Below are 16,165 nucleotides of genomic sequence, written 5' to 3'. Positions count from 1 at the left end.
GAGTGCTGTGCTCAGTATTGCCACGTGAACTCGGGTCATTGTGTGAATATATAACCAGGAAACCCAGGCCCATAGGTGGAAACTGATAATAATAAAAAAAACCCAACCTTGCAAGGTCTTCAGGTCCTCTGTGAATAATTCCACTTCTCTTTTCCCATCACTTTTGGTGGTGTTTTCCAGCAGGTGGTATGGTAAGCACAACAGAAAGGAAATCAAAAAGGCAGGGTAATCCTCAAGGGTCTGCATACAACCTTGATGCTTTAATGAAGCAAAAATAATCTGTCTTTAAGTGAAAGATTTTATTTATTCAATTATATTGGATTGAAATCTGTTAATATCTAATATCCTGTGTGCTGGGAATAGCTAGCGAAAGAGTTGCAGCCCCAGTCTTTTTCCAAATATGATTTCAGAGGTGGTTCAAGTACATTTCCTCAAGGAGAAGCAGCATGAGATGAGAAAGAATTCAATCAGTGTCCTTAAAAATCTATGAGAAGCCAGCTTTTTTGATTGTAATATCAAGTTAGTGCCTTAAAATAAATGGCAGAAGAAAATCACGAATATCCTGTGAATCATGAAGGAAGACCTTTCCTCTGGAAAAGTCTGTGTTTGCAGTCAGGCAGGCTCAGTGGTGACAGAACACTGTTAGCTGTAAGAAAGTTTCATGGACATGAGGGGTAAGGACAGTCCAGTGGCCATAATACAGTTGTCTGCCAACTCTGACTATCAGCCTTTGGTTCCTCTGCCACATATTCCTGGTACAATTAAGACTGAGATGTGTAAGTGCTGTAGTAATTCAGGGATGTAGTTAGTAGTGTTGCTGTTCTGATAACAAAAGGCCAAAGGAAGTGAGTTGCAAACCTCAATTGCCCTTTGCAGCCATACTTCATGTCTCCTTTTCTAAAGGCATTTCAGGATTCTCCTGACTGGTAGCCCAGAATTAGGGAGAATAGTTTTGGATCAAAAAAAAAAAAAAAAAAAGATAGAGGAAGAGCAAGGGATGGAATTGGAATAACACTAGGAAAAGGAGGAGCTGCCAGGTGGGATTTCAGATTGCATAAACTGTTTTGCCATGATGCATTCAGCTCTTGTTATGTGAAAATCCATGTGCTGACAACATCACGGAAGGGGAAGAGCTTTTGGAAGGAGGCATCAGTCTGACAACAGGGGGATGTGCCCTGACATCCCAGGGTGGTCAATGCCGTTGGTAAACAGGATGCAGAGAAGATAAAAAAAAGAAAGTAATTTTGGGGCCATCATTTCCACTTCTCCCATTACAAAAAAAATCATGAACAAGATGTGTTTTCAAGTAAAAATCAAGCAGCTGTATAATATTACTACAAAGTACCTGAAGGAAAGATCATGATAGAATTAAACTGAGAGAAAAGCAGTTATGGCTGTGAAAAAATAATCTTGGTTGTTTTCCTACTCAAATACAGGTATGCAGAGGAACATCACAGCATGGCAATGAGGTGATACTTGTCACTTGTGTGACAGAGACAAATTAGAATCCAGCCATCTCAGGGTGGGAATGATTTTCGTGAAAATTAATGACTTGATTATAAGGAGAAATGAAGCTTCTTCAAGGGGACATGCAAATAAAGGAGGAATCACTAAAACTGTCACCTGATGTAAAGCGAACATTACACAAAGAAAGATTGGTGGGATATTGTACAAAGACAAATTTGATGTGATATTAATCATATAGTGCCAGTGGGAGCAAAGAGGAGAGGGAGAGGAAGGATTCTGCATGGTATGTGTCTGATTTAGGGGAAGTGTTTGCTGCTGAAGTAGGGGATGAGTATCCCATTCCCAGGTGAGCTGGATGCATCCTCTGCACCCCCAGACTGGGGTACCTACCACTCTCCAGTGAGTTTTTCAGGTCCTGTATTTTTCTGGGTGATGCTTCTAGCCCAGTGGAAGAGACTTGCCTCCTTCAATCTAGAGGCAGGGGTAACAGACAACCATTAATTTTAACAAGTGCTTATAGTTTCCCAATGGCAAATCTGCAGAACGTGGTGGGGTCTGTATTGGGGGATTTCTGCCACCTTTGAGAAAGGCTAGGGCCACAAAGAACAAAATCCAGGGGCAATTAATTTCAAATTCAAGCCCAGCTTTACCTTCCTGGGGAAGAAACATGCTTGAGGACAAGCAAGGCAGCTGCACCAAAAGCAACACTTCTCTTAAGCAGGAGTATTTAGTGCATTAACGACTACAGACATGCAAGTAGCATGTTCTCACAAGGCCTTGGTTTGAGTTTGAGGGGTGCCTGAGAAGTTAGAGTAAGTTTTCTCTGAGTCCAAATAACCTGTAGGGTGTATATTTTTCTTCTGCTGTCTCATTTCCTTGGGCGTGGAGAGCCTCAGGCCCTTCAGCCTGATGTAGGTAACACAACAGGATGCAAAGCTGTTCATCAAACAGTTTTTTCTCATCCAGCACTACCAGTGGGAAGGAGACTGATGCCCAACTAGCTCTCTTGATTTTGTATTTTGCCAAACGCAAGTTTGGTGGGAACTTTTCATGGCAAAGTGAGGGATCTCGCAGATCCCTACGAGGAAATTAAAGGGTAGTGCCATGCTCTAGCTGCACCTGATAAAAGGAGATGCGAAGATGAGCTGGTGAGTTCATGATGTGGTGATCTCGACTTCCTTGGCTGCTGAGCCGTGGGCAGCACCGGTGGCATCGAGGCAGCTGTGCGCTCTCTGCATGGGGATGCTGGGGACAAGTAGGATAGATTTGTTCTGCTGGGAAGCATATTTTTGGCCCATGTATCTGCAGGCTCTGCTAGAAGCCCTGGAACAGTTTTCATACTTAGAGACACGTTTTTACCACATTATGGCTTAGGTTTTGTAAGTGATAAGGAAAGTGTATGTTAGGAGCATATGATAGCTTTCCCCTGGATGGTAGGGCACGGCTGAGGCGGGATTTGGGGCTCGTCTTAGGGGCAGGAGGAACCGTCTTTCATTTCCAGTTTTTGCCTACATGTTCTTAGTCTACATACTTTAGAAAATGCCATTTTTACTGTTGGTAAGGAAAATGACATACTTGGTTTTCTAGCTGCATCACACCTGTATCAGAACAGTCTCCAAACATACTCCCTCCGGGCCAAGCACTGCCACCTGCAATTCCGTCTGTCTGCAAGATGGCTGTACTATGTTCTCTTTTGCCAGGAAATAAATGTACTTTGCTAGTCCATACAGGACACTTGTTTTCCTGAGATGAGGGTGATGGCTTCGTGCAAAGCCACAAGAAACCTTGTGAAAATCAGTGTAAGAAGGTGTGTGCAGTTATCATTCTGAGTGTTGCAGGCGTCCCTGGAGCTGCTCAGTTTGCCTTGCACAAACACCCTCATAATGCTCACATTTAGCATGCAAGCTGGGTGCATGTTTCTGTGCTTTTCCATGCTTTCAAAGCCTGATCCTGTGTGGTCACTTTATCCTTTGTTGGTTTGTTTATCTTTAAGAAGACAAACAGCTGCCCCTCCAGGAGCCAGAAAATACTCTCTGTTAATAGCGGGGTCAACTAATTTTCCAGCTGAGACTTTCTCTTGATTTCCAGCAGAAAGTTTTGAAGCCTCCACCTTTTTCCTTTTGTTTGAAAGTAGTCACTGGGACTGTCTTCTTATTACCCATGTATATTTAAAGATAAATTACATCTGACTGCGGTGACACTAATTAAAGTGGAGGCACTCAGATGCAGCCCCCCTTGCGGGGAGTGCAGCCAATAACCCTGCCGTGACTGGCAGGTGTTTCGACCGCTTTAGACAACTGCAATTTCATAAAGTGTCCTTCTCCTTCTCCTCGACAAGGAGGGGACTGCCAGGCCCCCTCCAAGGCATCCGCCACCAAGCAGGGACCAGGTGGCTTCAGGGAGCACAGAGCTGGTACCCTGCAAGCCCACCAACCTGCTGGCATCTCACCCCACGGGTCTTTCCAAGGCTGTTGCCTCCCCTTTGCTGCAAACAGGGATTTCCTCCACCCCTTCCTAAAATAGGAAAGTATTTTATATTATCCCAGTGATTTTAAAATATCCCAGTGATGTGCTCCTGAGGTGTTTGACCAAATATTATTAAAACTCTCCAAGAGCTAATAATCCTGGAAGTAGCACAATGCCTTCTTGTGACATTGAAATAATTTAGTAATTTTACAGTACATTTGAATTTTGGCGTCACTCGGTTTCCATTAACTTTGCCTGGAATTTCTTATGTCCGTGCACACAAGCAAAAGCGTCAAGTTTCTCCTTCATGCTCCAAAACGCCACCTGAATCACGATTGTGCTGCAGCTAATTGTTATTAATTAAGCTGTTCCTAGCAGTCCTAGCTGGCTTTGTGCTTTTCTGTGGATGTAGTAAAAAGCGAATGCATTTGGTAAGCAGAGTATCGTGGAGAGGAAAGAGGGGAGCCCTGCTCCTGGGAATTTCTCTGCACCCTGCCAGGCGCTTTAGGGGTGGGTGTTTTTAAGGAGAGGGCCATCAGATCTGCGAGTGGTGCAGAGGCAGGCTCGTTACCATCAAATTAGCTTTGCTGACCTTCACTACCACTTACGAGTGAGGCAGCTCCAAGGACGTTTTGCAGCGGGTAAATTTGCTTTGAGCTGCTCCAGCTGCACGTGCTCCCGCATCACTTAAGCAGGCGGCCAAAGCCCCTGGCACAAGGCTTGGACGGGATCACATGCTGGGTGCCCTGTGCCCCCCGCTGGGGCTCCCCCTCCCACCTCCACCTCCTGCTCGTTTCCCAGGATCAACTGAACCGGATCATCTAGTGGAGTGAGCGAGAGAAAGGTATTAATGAAATGGGGACCCCGGGAGCAGCCTTCTTCCAGAGGGCTTGCATTGGGAAAATTGCTTCTTGGCTTTTGCTTCCTAATGAGGCTGCTGAGGACGTGCCTGTTGCTTTCTTCCCGGTGAGGAGGAGCAAGGCACCTGTCATTCATCTGCCTTCCTCTGTGTTTGTTTGTGAAATTAAAATCAGTTGAGGCCGTCTTTGGGCAGAAACGCTGTAATCTTTGTGTGAGAGGCAGGAGGAGGAAGCTGCTTTTGGTCTGTCATCCAAGTCTTCAAAAAAAGCAACCAGCTCTGTGCTGTGTCTTCTCTTTTTGTCCCCCTTGCCTTGGGTTAAGAACCAGAAAACAGATGATTTTGGCACATCACTGGGAAATGTTATTTTAACAGTGAGCTAATGGTTACCCTTTGCAGGATAAAGGTGCGCATAAATGTCCTCTTAAGAGGTCAGCAATAGTCTTGGGATTTTTCCAAGTCGAAAAGGATTGGGGAATGTCTTGTGTGCAGACATTAGAAAGAAGCCCAAGAGCACAGGCTGGTGGTTGCTCCAGACTGTTCAGCTGAAGCCCTTCTGGAGCAAGCAGCGTGAAAAGGGAATCCCTTGGAGAATCATCACGAGTGGTTGGGGTGGGAGTCTTCTGCACCACACTCAGTCTTGGAGAGATTTTTCTCCTGCAATCCTCTCCATATGCCACTGAACTGAGGCTTTAATCTGTCCATGGATACCCCTGGTGCTGCCAAGACTGTTCCTGGGGCAGCTCCAGTATTTTGCAAGGCATTGCCTTTCCTTGATCCCAAAAAATTCTTTGGCATTTTGCTGTTACATGTCTAGTCTGCTGGTAGTGTTGTTAGGAGGAAAATGACCCAATCTCAGATAGCAAGCCTGAGCTGGGAGCTGGGAGGTCAGTGAAAGGCTTTATGGCTGTGTGCAGGGTAAACCTACCTCAATCTGCTCTTCCAGAGTCTCTTACAACTTCATCCCAGGGCTGCTGGTATCATCATAGCCTCCTTGAACCCCAGAGGTGTTATGGCTGATGGATTTGGGCAGTTTGTTCCCCAAGTAAGGTTTGTTTCTCTTGCGTATTGCTGTCTTTTTGCTAAAGCACCTTTCTTGCCACGCCTGCAGAGGAGACCTGGCTGGTGGCTGGTGCATGCATGTGCGTATATAGGTGGGAATGGCTCTGTCTGATGGGTTTCTGTGATCCCCATAGCCAGCAGCAGGGAAAACCCGTGAGGTTTTGTGAGCTGGTGTGAGCACATTCGCTGCCTTTGCTTCCTCCTGCCTTCCCCGATTCCCTGCCAAGTGTGTGCAGGTTAGCCTGAATCCACAGTTGTTGAGGGGGAGGCAAGCTCCAGTTTTGATGGCTCAAATGATTAACCAGTCCTGCTGTTGCTGAGTGGAGGTTTCTAAACTAATGGTGCTTCTGCTCTGGGGATTTACCATTTGGAAGATACTTTATTGCTGTCTTGTGACATTTCCCTGCACTTTTATGCTCATTTATATAACTGTTTTCTTTGATTTATGGAAGGTTTTCTTCATGTATTACAGTGTCATAAATTGCATAGCCCTACTTTAAGTGGTCATGAATTTGAGATATTTACTAAACTGTGGGATGGGGGAAAGGGTGGAAGCCTTTTGAAAAGGCTTTTGATCCCAACCCCAAATGAAATAATCTGTCCTCAGTATAAATCTGAACCAAGCATCAAAATAAGTTGGCAGTCTGGTTTTTTTTTACTAACCAGCTGGTTGTGGCTTTTTTAGTGCAAAATGTAAGTTATTCATGTATGATAAAGGAATGCATGAGGCCAAACCCACACAGTGGTGACGTTTGCGTGGCAGTCCCTGGAGTTCTGTTTTATGAGGTTTGTAGAGACTTTCGGAGGAACAACAAATTAATGTTGTTTTTTTCATAAACCTCTCTCTTACTGTTCTCTCTCTCTTTATAAACCTGCCTCTTCAGATGTTATTTTTAAGACCCTCAAACGAGCTCAGATTTCCAAGGAGTGTTCAGTGGCCATCAGGGATCCAAAGCCTATCAAAGCCACTGGTCAGGCCTGTGAAATAAAGACCTTGGGTTTCGATTTTGTTGGATCTTGCTTTGTAAAGGAAGAGAAACAGCTCATTTAAAAATTACTTTCTGAGTTCAGCTGTCAGAGAAGCTTTCTGTTGACCTTTACAAATTGATATTGTTACAATCAATGGATAGAATTTTAAGGCCAGTCTCTGGGGATGGGGGGGCACGTATAAACCAAACATTTATAAAATATATATGAAGTGCATTTTAAAAATCCAACAGAAATAACAGCAAACATTAACAGGGAACATATTTGAGCAAACTGATCTATAAAGAATTTATAATATCGGATTTTTGACAAGTATGGTTTGTTAGAACTTACCCTTTGGGATGATTTCTGAAAGTACATGAAACTAAAAATAAAAAATAAATATGCCTTAGGTTAGTGCAATAGGTTGGTTGAGGAAAACAATTAGAGATTTTGAAGTTGCTTTGCCAGATTCAACTGCAGGGAAATTGTGTTTGAGGTGCAGCGTGGACTTCGCCGTGTCCCCTTGCAGCCTTGGGAATTGAAACTGTTTACAAAAGCTCGTTAGGAATTGTGTGAGGAGGGGCAAGTCAGTCTGCGATTTCAGCTGCTGGCTTGCTCATTTTTAAAGAATTGAGGAGATGCACTGAGAGGCTCATCAAACGCAGACATGCAGTTCTCCCCTCCCAGGTAAAACAGGCAGAAGCTTCAGCACTGCAGGCATTTGCCTTGAATATTCTGCTCATTTACAGTGAGGTTATAAATTCAAATGCAAGCCCTGCTTCTGCCCCATTTGTGCAATTTAATAGCAGCTTATGCCAACAGCCTCAGTGAGGTTAAAAGTGGTCCCTGTACTTTCTTAGCAATGGGAAAATCATCTTGGCATTAGAGTTATGGTCACTGTGCTGCTGTTCCCCAGAGCTGAAGCCCTCAGTGGCCTTGGAAGAATTTATTGGGTACTCAGGCTTTTATTTAGCTTTTAATTATTATTATGTTTAATTTAAATTGTATGGTCAAGGACTTGGTTCAAAACACGTGGGTTTGAGAAGGTGGGGGTTTGGTGTTCTCTTGTGCCTGCCCTCGTGAGCCTTCCCAGAGGCAAAGCCGTGCGTGCTCAGCATCCCACTGCTCATGTAAAACACGTGGCAGCTGCAGCAGGGTACTGGCTTAAGACTGGGCTGGATGTTTTTATGTGTAGCATATAGAAGGAAAAAAAGGCTCTTGTGTAGACTTTAGTTATTGAAAGTTTGTTTTTTCCTGCCTGTAAACTGGTACCTGAAAGCATGGGGTTTAATAACATGGGGTTTATTACACAGCATACCACAGCCGGCGGTTTAAGGAAGGTTTGTGTAAAAGAGCACTTTAAATTAGTTCTTTGACTTGATGACCGTAGCATATACAACCACCACAGACCTGAGGACATGTCCCTATTCCCACACCCAGTGTATTTTGGCTCCAGACAAGGTACAGTGTCCACCTGCAGGCCCAGACAGCCTCAGCACAGCCCCTGCCTCTCCTTCCAACTGCAGTGCCGTTCCCCTCATCTGCAATACTTACAGGTTTCTATAATTGCCATTTTGGCTGTCTTACACGAGCTGGATTCTGCCACCTGCTTGACAGTGTTATCGTGTTGCTTGAGAGCCTGTTATTTTCATCAATGGAAAATAAACTGTATGCATATTGGCTGAAATAGGGTATTTCTGTCGTCACGTTCTCCTACATTGCACAGTCACTTCGAACCATTTGGGCAAAGAAGCACCAAAATGTTGGGTCTGTTGCTGCCTTGTCATGGGGACACCCATGCACCAGCATGGCCATCTCAGGTGCTCCCCATGAGATGTTGGGTTTTCTTAATTCCCAAGTGTTTTTCCAGGTACCTTTTGTTTAAGCCCCTCTGCAGTTTTGTCTTGCTGGGATGCTAGAATCTGGGGAGGTTGTTCTCACCAAAGGAGTCCTTTTCTTTCGGTGTTTAAATTTTGTAGTTGTTTTAGTCATTTTTACTAGGTGGTATTTGGATTATGTGATAACTGCTAATGTAATGCAAGAGAGATTTCTGTGGGAGATCTTGGGGAAATACCTTTTATATGTCACAAGTGGCTTGTACTTATGCTGTAAGGACGTGGTTGTTGCTGTGTGCTTTAGTGGTGACTAATTACCCACAGTTACATTAGCAGATATAAAAGCACCTGTCCCACCTACCCTCTCTGAGCCACATCTTTTACATAAACGATGCTTAAATACTAGTAAGGAGGACCTGAGGGCTTGTGAGCTCCTTGCCAAGAGTATTTTAAATACAGTACAGGCAGTGAGGACTGCAATCCCGCTCCCACCGCAGCGGCTGCCAGTGCTCCCACTGGATTTCTTGGGCTGAAAATCAGGCAGAAGCTGAATGAATGCGCTCCCTTGTGCATGCACCAGCTCTGTGTGTTTGTACAATGTTAATTAAAATGCATTTAAGTTGAGTGAATGCTTACAGTATTCAGGGGCCCTGTGGGGAAGGGAAAAGCAGAAAGGAAGGCAGGCAGGCAAAGGCCCAGGGCTGTCACGGAGCTGTGTGAATCCCGGTGGAGCAGCAGGAGCTGCTGGGGAGAGCAGCCACCGCTGCAGCACCATGGCAGTGCTCTGTGCAAGCTGAACAGCCCTGGGCCTCTGGGAGAGCACTGCATGGGGGAAAGAGCACTTCATGTCCCCAGCAAAGCAGCCTGGTTTGTGAACTGGGAAATGATTTTGGGCCAACCTCACAGCAGATGTTACTGGCATCCCTCACCAAATTGGTATTTGTTGAATGCATGTGTACAAAAACCCGGTCCAAGTGCCTGGCTTCCCTTTGCTCCCCCTGCTCCCACCTGTGAATGTGTTCCCCTGGTGCTTGTGGTCTGTGCTTCATCATCTTCCAAACACTTCTTCCCCTGGCATTGAAAAAGCAACCCAAATCCTTCCCCACTGCTGAGAGCTTTGGAGATTTCCACCACTTTGCCCTGATAGGGAGCCAGGATACACTGTGATGAAGCAATGGAGGGAAACAGGCTGCATTGCTGCTGTACTGGAGCAGGACTTGGGACAAGTGAGGGCTGGAAAGTGGGGAGAGCAATATTTGTGCCCTCTTTGGCCTTGAACTTGACACTTGCCTCTGTGTTTAGCTGCCCAAGAACACGTGGCCTTGTATTACATTGATTTATCTGCAGACTTATTAGTCTTAGAAGGCACTGGAGATGGTTTGTGCTTTGGTGCTGTAGAGGGAAGGAGTTTGGTTCTTGGCATCAAGAGTTAGATTCACATGCTTAATTTTGGGTGCTGCACTGAAGTGACTGACCAGTGCAGTCTGTAATGGTCTTCAGCAGCAATAGGGAGAGCAATTCCTCTGTGTGACGTTTTGGAGCAACAGCAACATTTGTATGGACTAACTTGCACTCTGGAGTGGTGTTTCATTTCCTTGGGGAGGAAGCATAGGTCACTGGAAAAAGGGGTGCTGGTGATATTTTGATCATACTGGTAGCCCCAGTAGGGAGTCCAAACTGGAAGCCTGGTAGAAGGAAAAGGTCCTACTAGTACTCAGAAGCTGGAGGGTGGAGGAGACCAGCATTGCATTTCAGAGCTACTTGAAAAACTTTTTATTGTCTCCAAATGTGGCCTTACCTGGACTAAGCCAGATGCTGGAAGCAGAGACCTCTCAAATCTTCCTTAGATAATGTCTCTTAGTTCCTTCTTAAGGTTATGTACTTTGTTGAGAAGTAACTTGCAAATGCTGAAGATATTTCAGTAAATTATTTTTTGCATCCAGTGTGAAAACCCCACACTCTTCCTAAGCTACCATGCTGTGTAAGTGGCTGTAAAAGAAATCTTTTAATTTTAAATGTTTTTCTGTCACAACTTGAATGCTGGTAATTTGCCAGTGTGAACAATGGAGCCACGAGCACCTCCTCAAAGCTAGCCTGATGGGGATGGTGGTCAGCAGCGCGGTGCCACGTGTCACCCCCGTGTCACCTCCATCCCTCAGGTTCCCTGCCAGCTTGGAGGCTTATCTGCTGCCTCCTTGTCAGAGTGAGTGCTTCCAGATTCACAGCAAGACCTCAAGGAGAGCCAGATGATGGAGCAGATGGTAGATGACTAATTTGGCAAAGTTAGATGAGTGGAAATTGTTTGCTTTAATTGCTTGTCAAGTCCAGTACCTACATTATAGTTAAGAAGCAACTATTTATCCTCAAAATAGAATGAAATGAGGAAAGGAAGTGTGTGTGCGTGTGTGTGTGTCTGTGAAGAATAGGGAGAAAAAGGGAATGAGAAGTACCCAGAGAAAAAAAATTGGTACAAAGACCTGAGGGGGAAGAACCATTGGTAAAACATTTCATATTAATTTCTACCTTCTTTTAGTGATAGCTGTGCTCCTGCAGAACATTTTTCCTGTTTTTTTTCCTTTCCAGTTGCTGTATCATAGCAAATATGTGACAAAACTAAAAGAGAAACAATGCTGGAAGTACTGGCATAAAACCAGCTGATGATGGCAGCTTGACGTGGCCAGCACAGGCCATTATCCTTGAAGTTTTAGTGTGTAAATCTAGACAACATTTTGATGCCGCTTTTTGGTGGGTATGAACAGGAAGGTACATCAGTAAAACACACCGTGTAGCATCCACCAAAGAGATTTTGCGGAGTTCAGTGCAAGGAGAGGGTGCCATCAGCTGAGGAAGGTGTTACCACACATAGCTAATCCTCCTTGATGAAGTTACAATCACTGTCAGTCTTTACTGTGCCTAGCTGTGTTCCTGTTCATAAAACTGGGAATGAGCTTCTGTTTGTAGGTCTCACATGATCAGCCTCTGTTGGAGGTGGGACCACCCTGATTACATGTCCCTGTGTTATTTTTTTCTAGAAGTGCTAGGAAGCTTTTACAATGGTACATGAAATTATATTTGAGAATTTAGTGGGAAAATTTCAGGGAGTTAATGCTTCAGTTCCTGGTACTATCAACCCAAGGTCTGCTTCTTCATGCTGTGGAGAAGAAAGGCTATGGAAGGGCTTCAGTGTCCTTCTAATATTGTGAAGGAAAGTCTGGATGAAAATTTTAGTTAATTTTTTTGTTTGACTTGATTTAGCAGTTGTGGAGAGCTTAACTTGGAAATCAAAAAAAATAATATTAGAGCTAAGATGTTAGGAAGAAATTTTTCACTGTGAAGGTGTTGAGGTGCTGGGACAACTTGCCCAGAGAAGCTGTGGCTGCCTCATCCCTGGAGGTGTTCAGGGCCAGGTTGGATGGAACTTGGAGAAACCTGGTCTAGTAGAAGGTGTCCCTGCCCATGCCAGGGGATTGGAACTTAGATGGTCTTTAAGATCCCTTCCAACACAGACCATTCTATGGTTCTGTAATAGCACTACCAGGCTTGTGTTTCTGGGCCGTTTGGAATTTTGCATGCTGGTAGAAGGGATTAAAGCCATGATGGTGTGGCTCACAGCTGCCATGGGCCAACCTGTGCTGTGTCACCTCATCCCTGATGGACTGAACGGCTGCTGGATGGACATGCTGAGTGCTCCTGGCCATGTGGCTGTCCAGGGGTTCATGGCAGTCAGGTTGATTGCATGTAACTGGATTCAAATGGGATGATAATTTTCTAGTGTAGAGCAGACCTTGCAGAAGGAAAATGCTTGTGCTAGCTGAGTTTTTTTTTTAGGAGGACAGAGAAAATTTTGCTCTCCATCATTACAGTCTCCCACCTAGGGAAAGAAAGCCCCCAGTTTTAAAACACTCTCCAAAACCACTGGGTTTACAGGAAAAGCTGCTGGTGACCTCAAGGAGTGTTTTGCCTTCTCATGGGAAACATCTGCGAGACTGTAAGTGCAGGCAGCAGCCCTTGCTTCATTAGGGGACATGCCTAATTACAAGAAAATACAGGGCTTTTGCAGCTCATTCAAGGAGAGCTGTATGATAATAATGGAAGGATTAAAAGTATGTTTACCCCTTCTGTGTCTGTACTTGAGTGACAGGGTGCCTAGGCTGTTGCTGAGAGCAGGGAGCGTAAAGTAATGAATGGGGATTGCTGTGGCATTCCTGGTAATTAGCTGTTCCTTAAGGGGCTCGAGTATTCCCCCCCATCTGGGGGTCTTAACAAATTACCACGAGTGTTTGCAATTATTAATAAACAGTTCTGTTAGCTACCTTTCAAGAAACCCTGATGACGGTGCTGTCTGTAAAAACACAGCTAATTAAGTAAATAACTGGGAAGTACAGGAAAAGAATGTCTTAGAAAGAGATTCTGACTGTTGTTGGGATCCTTTCTGGAATGAAGGAATGTGTAATTCTCCTTTCATAAACACTCTCCTAAAACCAGTGAGTCCAAGGGTTTAAGCCTCCTCTTGTGTTTTTTACCCACTTGACAGACTGATTGACAAAGGGAGGTTGTGCTGTGTGCAGGTGGAGATGGGTGCAGGGCAAATGGGCTGCCTCCTGCATCCTTGCCAAAGAGATGATAGTAAATATTTTATTATTTGAAGGAAAATATGTTCAGATGCTTGATATTGCAGTTGATGATGAGGATGCCTCATTGCTGCTTCTCTGAATGTGCTTTTGGAGAGAAGTGAGACACTGGTATTTCAAGTGGGGGTGACCATGGTGGAGATACTGGGATTCACTCTCCTTGAGTATCTCCAGTTGTAGGCAAATCCAGAGAGGAGGAGTTGAATAAGAAATTAAACAAGTTGATCTCCTCCCAAAAGTTAGCTTCTCTGTTGAGATGGGAGGGTTATAAAATCCGTTAGTATTACAAGAAACAGAACTCAATGGAGTCAATTGTGACTTCTTAATTTAACGTATAGATTTGTCATCAACAGAGCATAGCAAAATAATGGGCTAAAAAGCAAAAGCTAACGGACATTTTTAAATGTCTCAATTATTTACAACCTTTGAGTGAGCATCCAAATGATTTGGCTTTGTTATTAAAAAAAAAGTCAATGGGAAATTAATTTCCAAGTCATGTGCATGAATATTGATGAAAAACATAAATTCAGTTCAATACAGATGATTATTACTGCTGTAATTGGGACCATTAGGAGCTGAAACTGTCACTTTATGTAGCTGGTAATAAGTAAACAACTGAACTTTAAGTATGAATGTGAGAGTAATGCCTGAAATTCACTTTTGTGATGGCCAAGCAGTGCTTTGCTCCTGCGCCCACCCAAAATTTCCCGTGTTTGGGGTGTAGATGAGAAGTACCCACGGGCTTGGCAGCCTGGCCGGTCGCAGTCACTGCTTTTTTGAGGCTTCCCAGATGGGAAGGTGCATGTCCTGCAACTTTGGGATAACATTAGTGGTGAGTGTGTCTGCACAGGTGCTCTCTGTGAGGCTTTGCAGAACGTGGAAAGAGCAGGAATGGCAAAGTGCGTGTTGCTGGAGTGATGTGTTTGAGAGCTTCATGGCATGCTGGTGACATGGTACAGACTGTCAGACTGAGGTTCCCCCCCCCCCAGACTTGGAGAAAACATAAGGGGGCATCTGATTTTCCTGGGTGTGCATTGAAACAAGCACTGATGCGTTTTCCTCATGGAGATGCCTCTGTAAGGCCTCCTGAGCAGATCAGAGTGTATGTGCCCAGAGATTCTCAACAGTGAGAAAAGCTGCAGGCTGGCAGCACATCTTAAGCTGCTACTCCTTGCTCTCTGTTAGAGTCAGGGAGTGAGTATTTTTTATTAACCAGGAAAGGTTGTGCTGCAGGAACAGGTAAAGCACACAACCTTTATTTTCTTGCCGCTCATCGGTTTCTGGGGCTATATAAAATAACACATCTAACAATATACAACAAAGTGCTTCGAAGAGAGTTTATGAAATATAGATCATAGTGGTTTTGCATGGCATGACAAGGAATTACATTCTGTCATGCTCGTGTTTATGCCGATATACAGCTGGAACATCCCTGCAAATATATATTATTTTGGCACTTAATTTTAAAGGCTTCTACAACACATAAATGCCTCTTGCTGTTTTAAGAGATGAGCCAGGAAGACGAGTGGGATATGTTTGTGCTCTGTGTTGAGCTCAGGGACAGAGGGACTGGGAATCCTGTGTGACTCCTGCTCAGCTCCCACTTTGAATGTGGTCACTTTAGTGCTTTTTAATTACCTTGGCAAATCAGACCCAGAACAATTATTTGTGCTGTGGAGCGGCTGGAAATTGCCACATGTGGCTCAAAATGGGGCATAAAACTTGTTAACTACCAGTTCACAGCCTGCTTTCTGGCCTGTGTCCCTTCCAGGTTTGGCTCCCCGTGGCATCTGTGGGCAAGCTGGAGCACCTTTGATTGTCCGTGGCAGCAGCATTTCTCCGTCATGGCAGGAGTGCCTTTTTACCCTGTTAGTTGTAATTTGCCTTAAAAAACTTGCCAAAAGCAGATGTAATCTCTCTGTCTTAAAGGACCCCCTGCAAAGGATGTGAGGTTCTGTCCCAGCCCTTCCCCCTGCCAGTGACGAATTATCTTACCCGCTTCTCTTAAATACTTTCATAGTTTCCTCTTTTGTATTTTGAATGTGGCATAATTATCAGATGTGTCAAAAAATACGTTGTAAAGCTGAAACTGTTTAATAACTTACTGTAATAATGGATTATTAATGATGCATGGTTATACCCACATTTACTTTGGGACTTCAGTTTGTTCTGCTGGTCAGGGCTCTCTCCCACTCCGAGTACTGTTTTGGCATCAACTGCTCTGCTGGTTGGGTACTGATGGAAAAAAACATGCACTTCAGCACCCTGCAGTCGATGTAGGATAATCACTTTTGGTATGTGACTTGATTTGAGGCAATTTGTAACCCAATTTTTTTGTTGTTGTTGAGGGGAGATGACCATTCTAGTCAGCCCGGAGCTGCAAAAGCCAGGCCAGGTCATGCAATGGTTTGGGAGGACTGACCCCAGGCAGTGACTTTCCCTGGTTTCCAAAATTTTGTGGCAGAGCAGGCTGGGAGGAGCTGGGTTGCATAGACTTTTTGCCACGTATTGAGCAGGCAGCAAAGGCCTAGGTGTGAGCTGGCACAATGAGGTGTTCTGTGTAACAGAGGACCAGAGGGGACTGCTTTTTTTAAGACAGACATGAAGTGCTTGAATTACTGGGAGAAAAATTTGAAGGATCAGCATGATTTATTTTAAATTTGCTTTAAAGGTTTTATTTATCCAAAAAGAATTGATTTCCATAGCTGGGAGTAGTTACTGCAGTGACTTGGTTGTACAAAATTAATCTCAGCTGAAGAAAACTCGTAGTTTCCCATCTGGGCTGGCTTCACCCCCGCTGAATCCTCTTGCAAGAGCCAGCCCCAGGTGTTCTGCCTCCTCACAGCAAACAAATGGCTGCATTAGCTTTCAGGAAA

The sequence above is a fragment of the Manacus vitellinus genome, unplaced genomic scaffold (genome assembly GCF_001715985.3).
Source record: "Manacus vitellinus isolate BGI_N305 unplaced genomic scaffold, ASM171598v3 scaffold_20_pilon, whole genome shotgun sequence".
Lineage (NCBI taxonomy): Eukaryota > Metazoa > Chordata > Aves > Passeriformes > Pipridae > Manacus > Manacus vitellinus.
Note: the sequence above shows the minus strand (reverse complement) of the source record.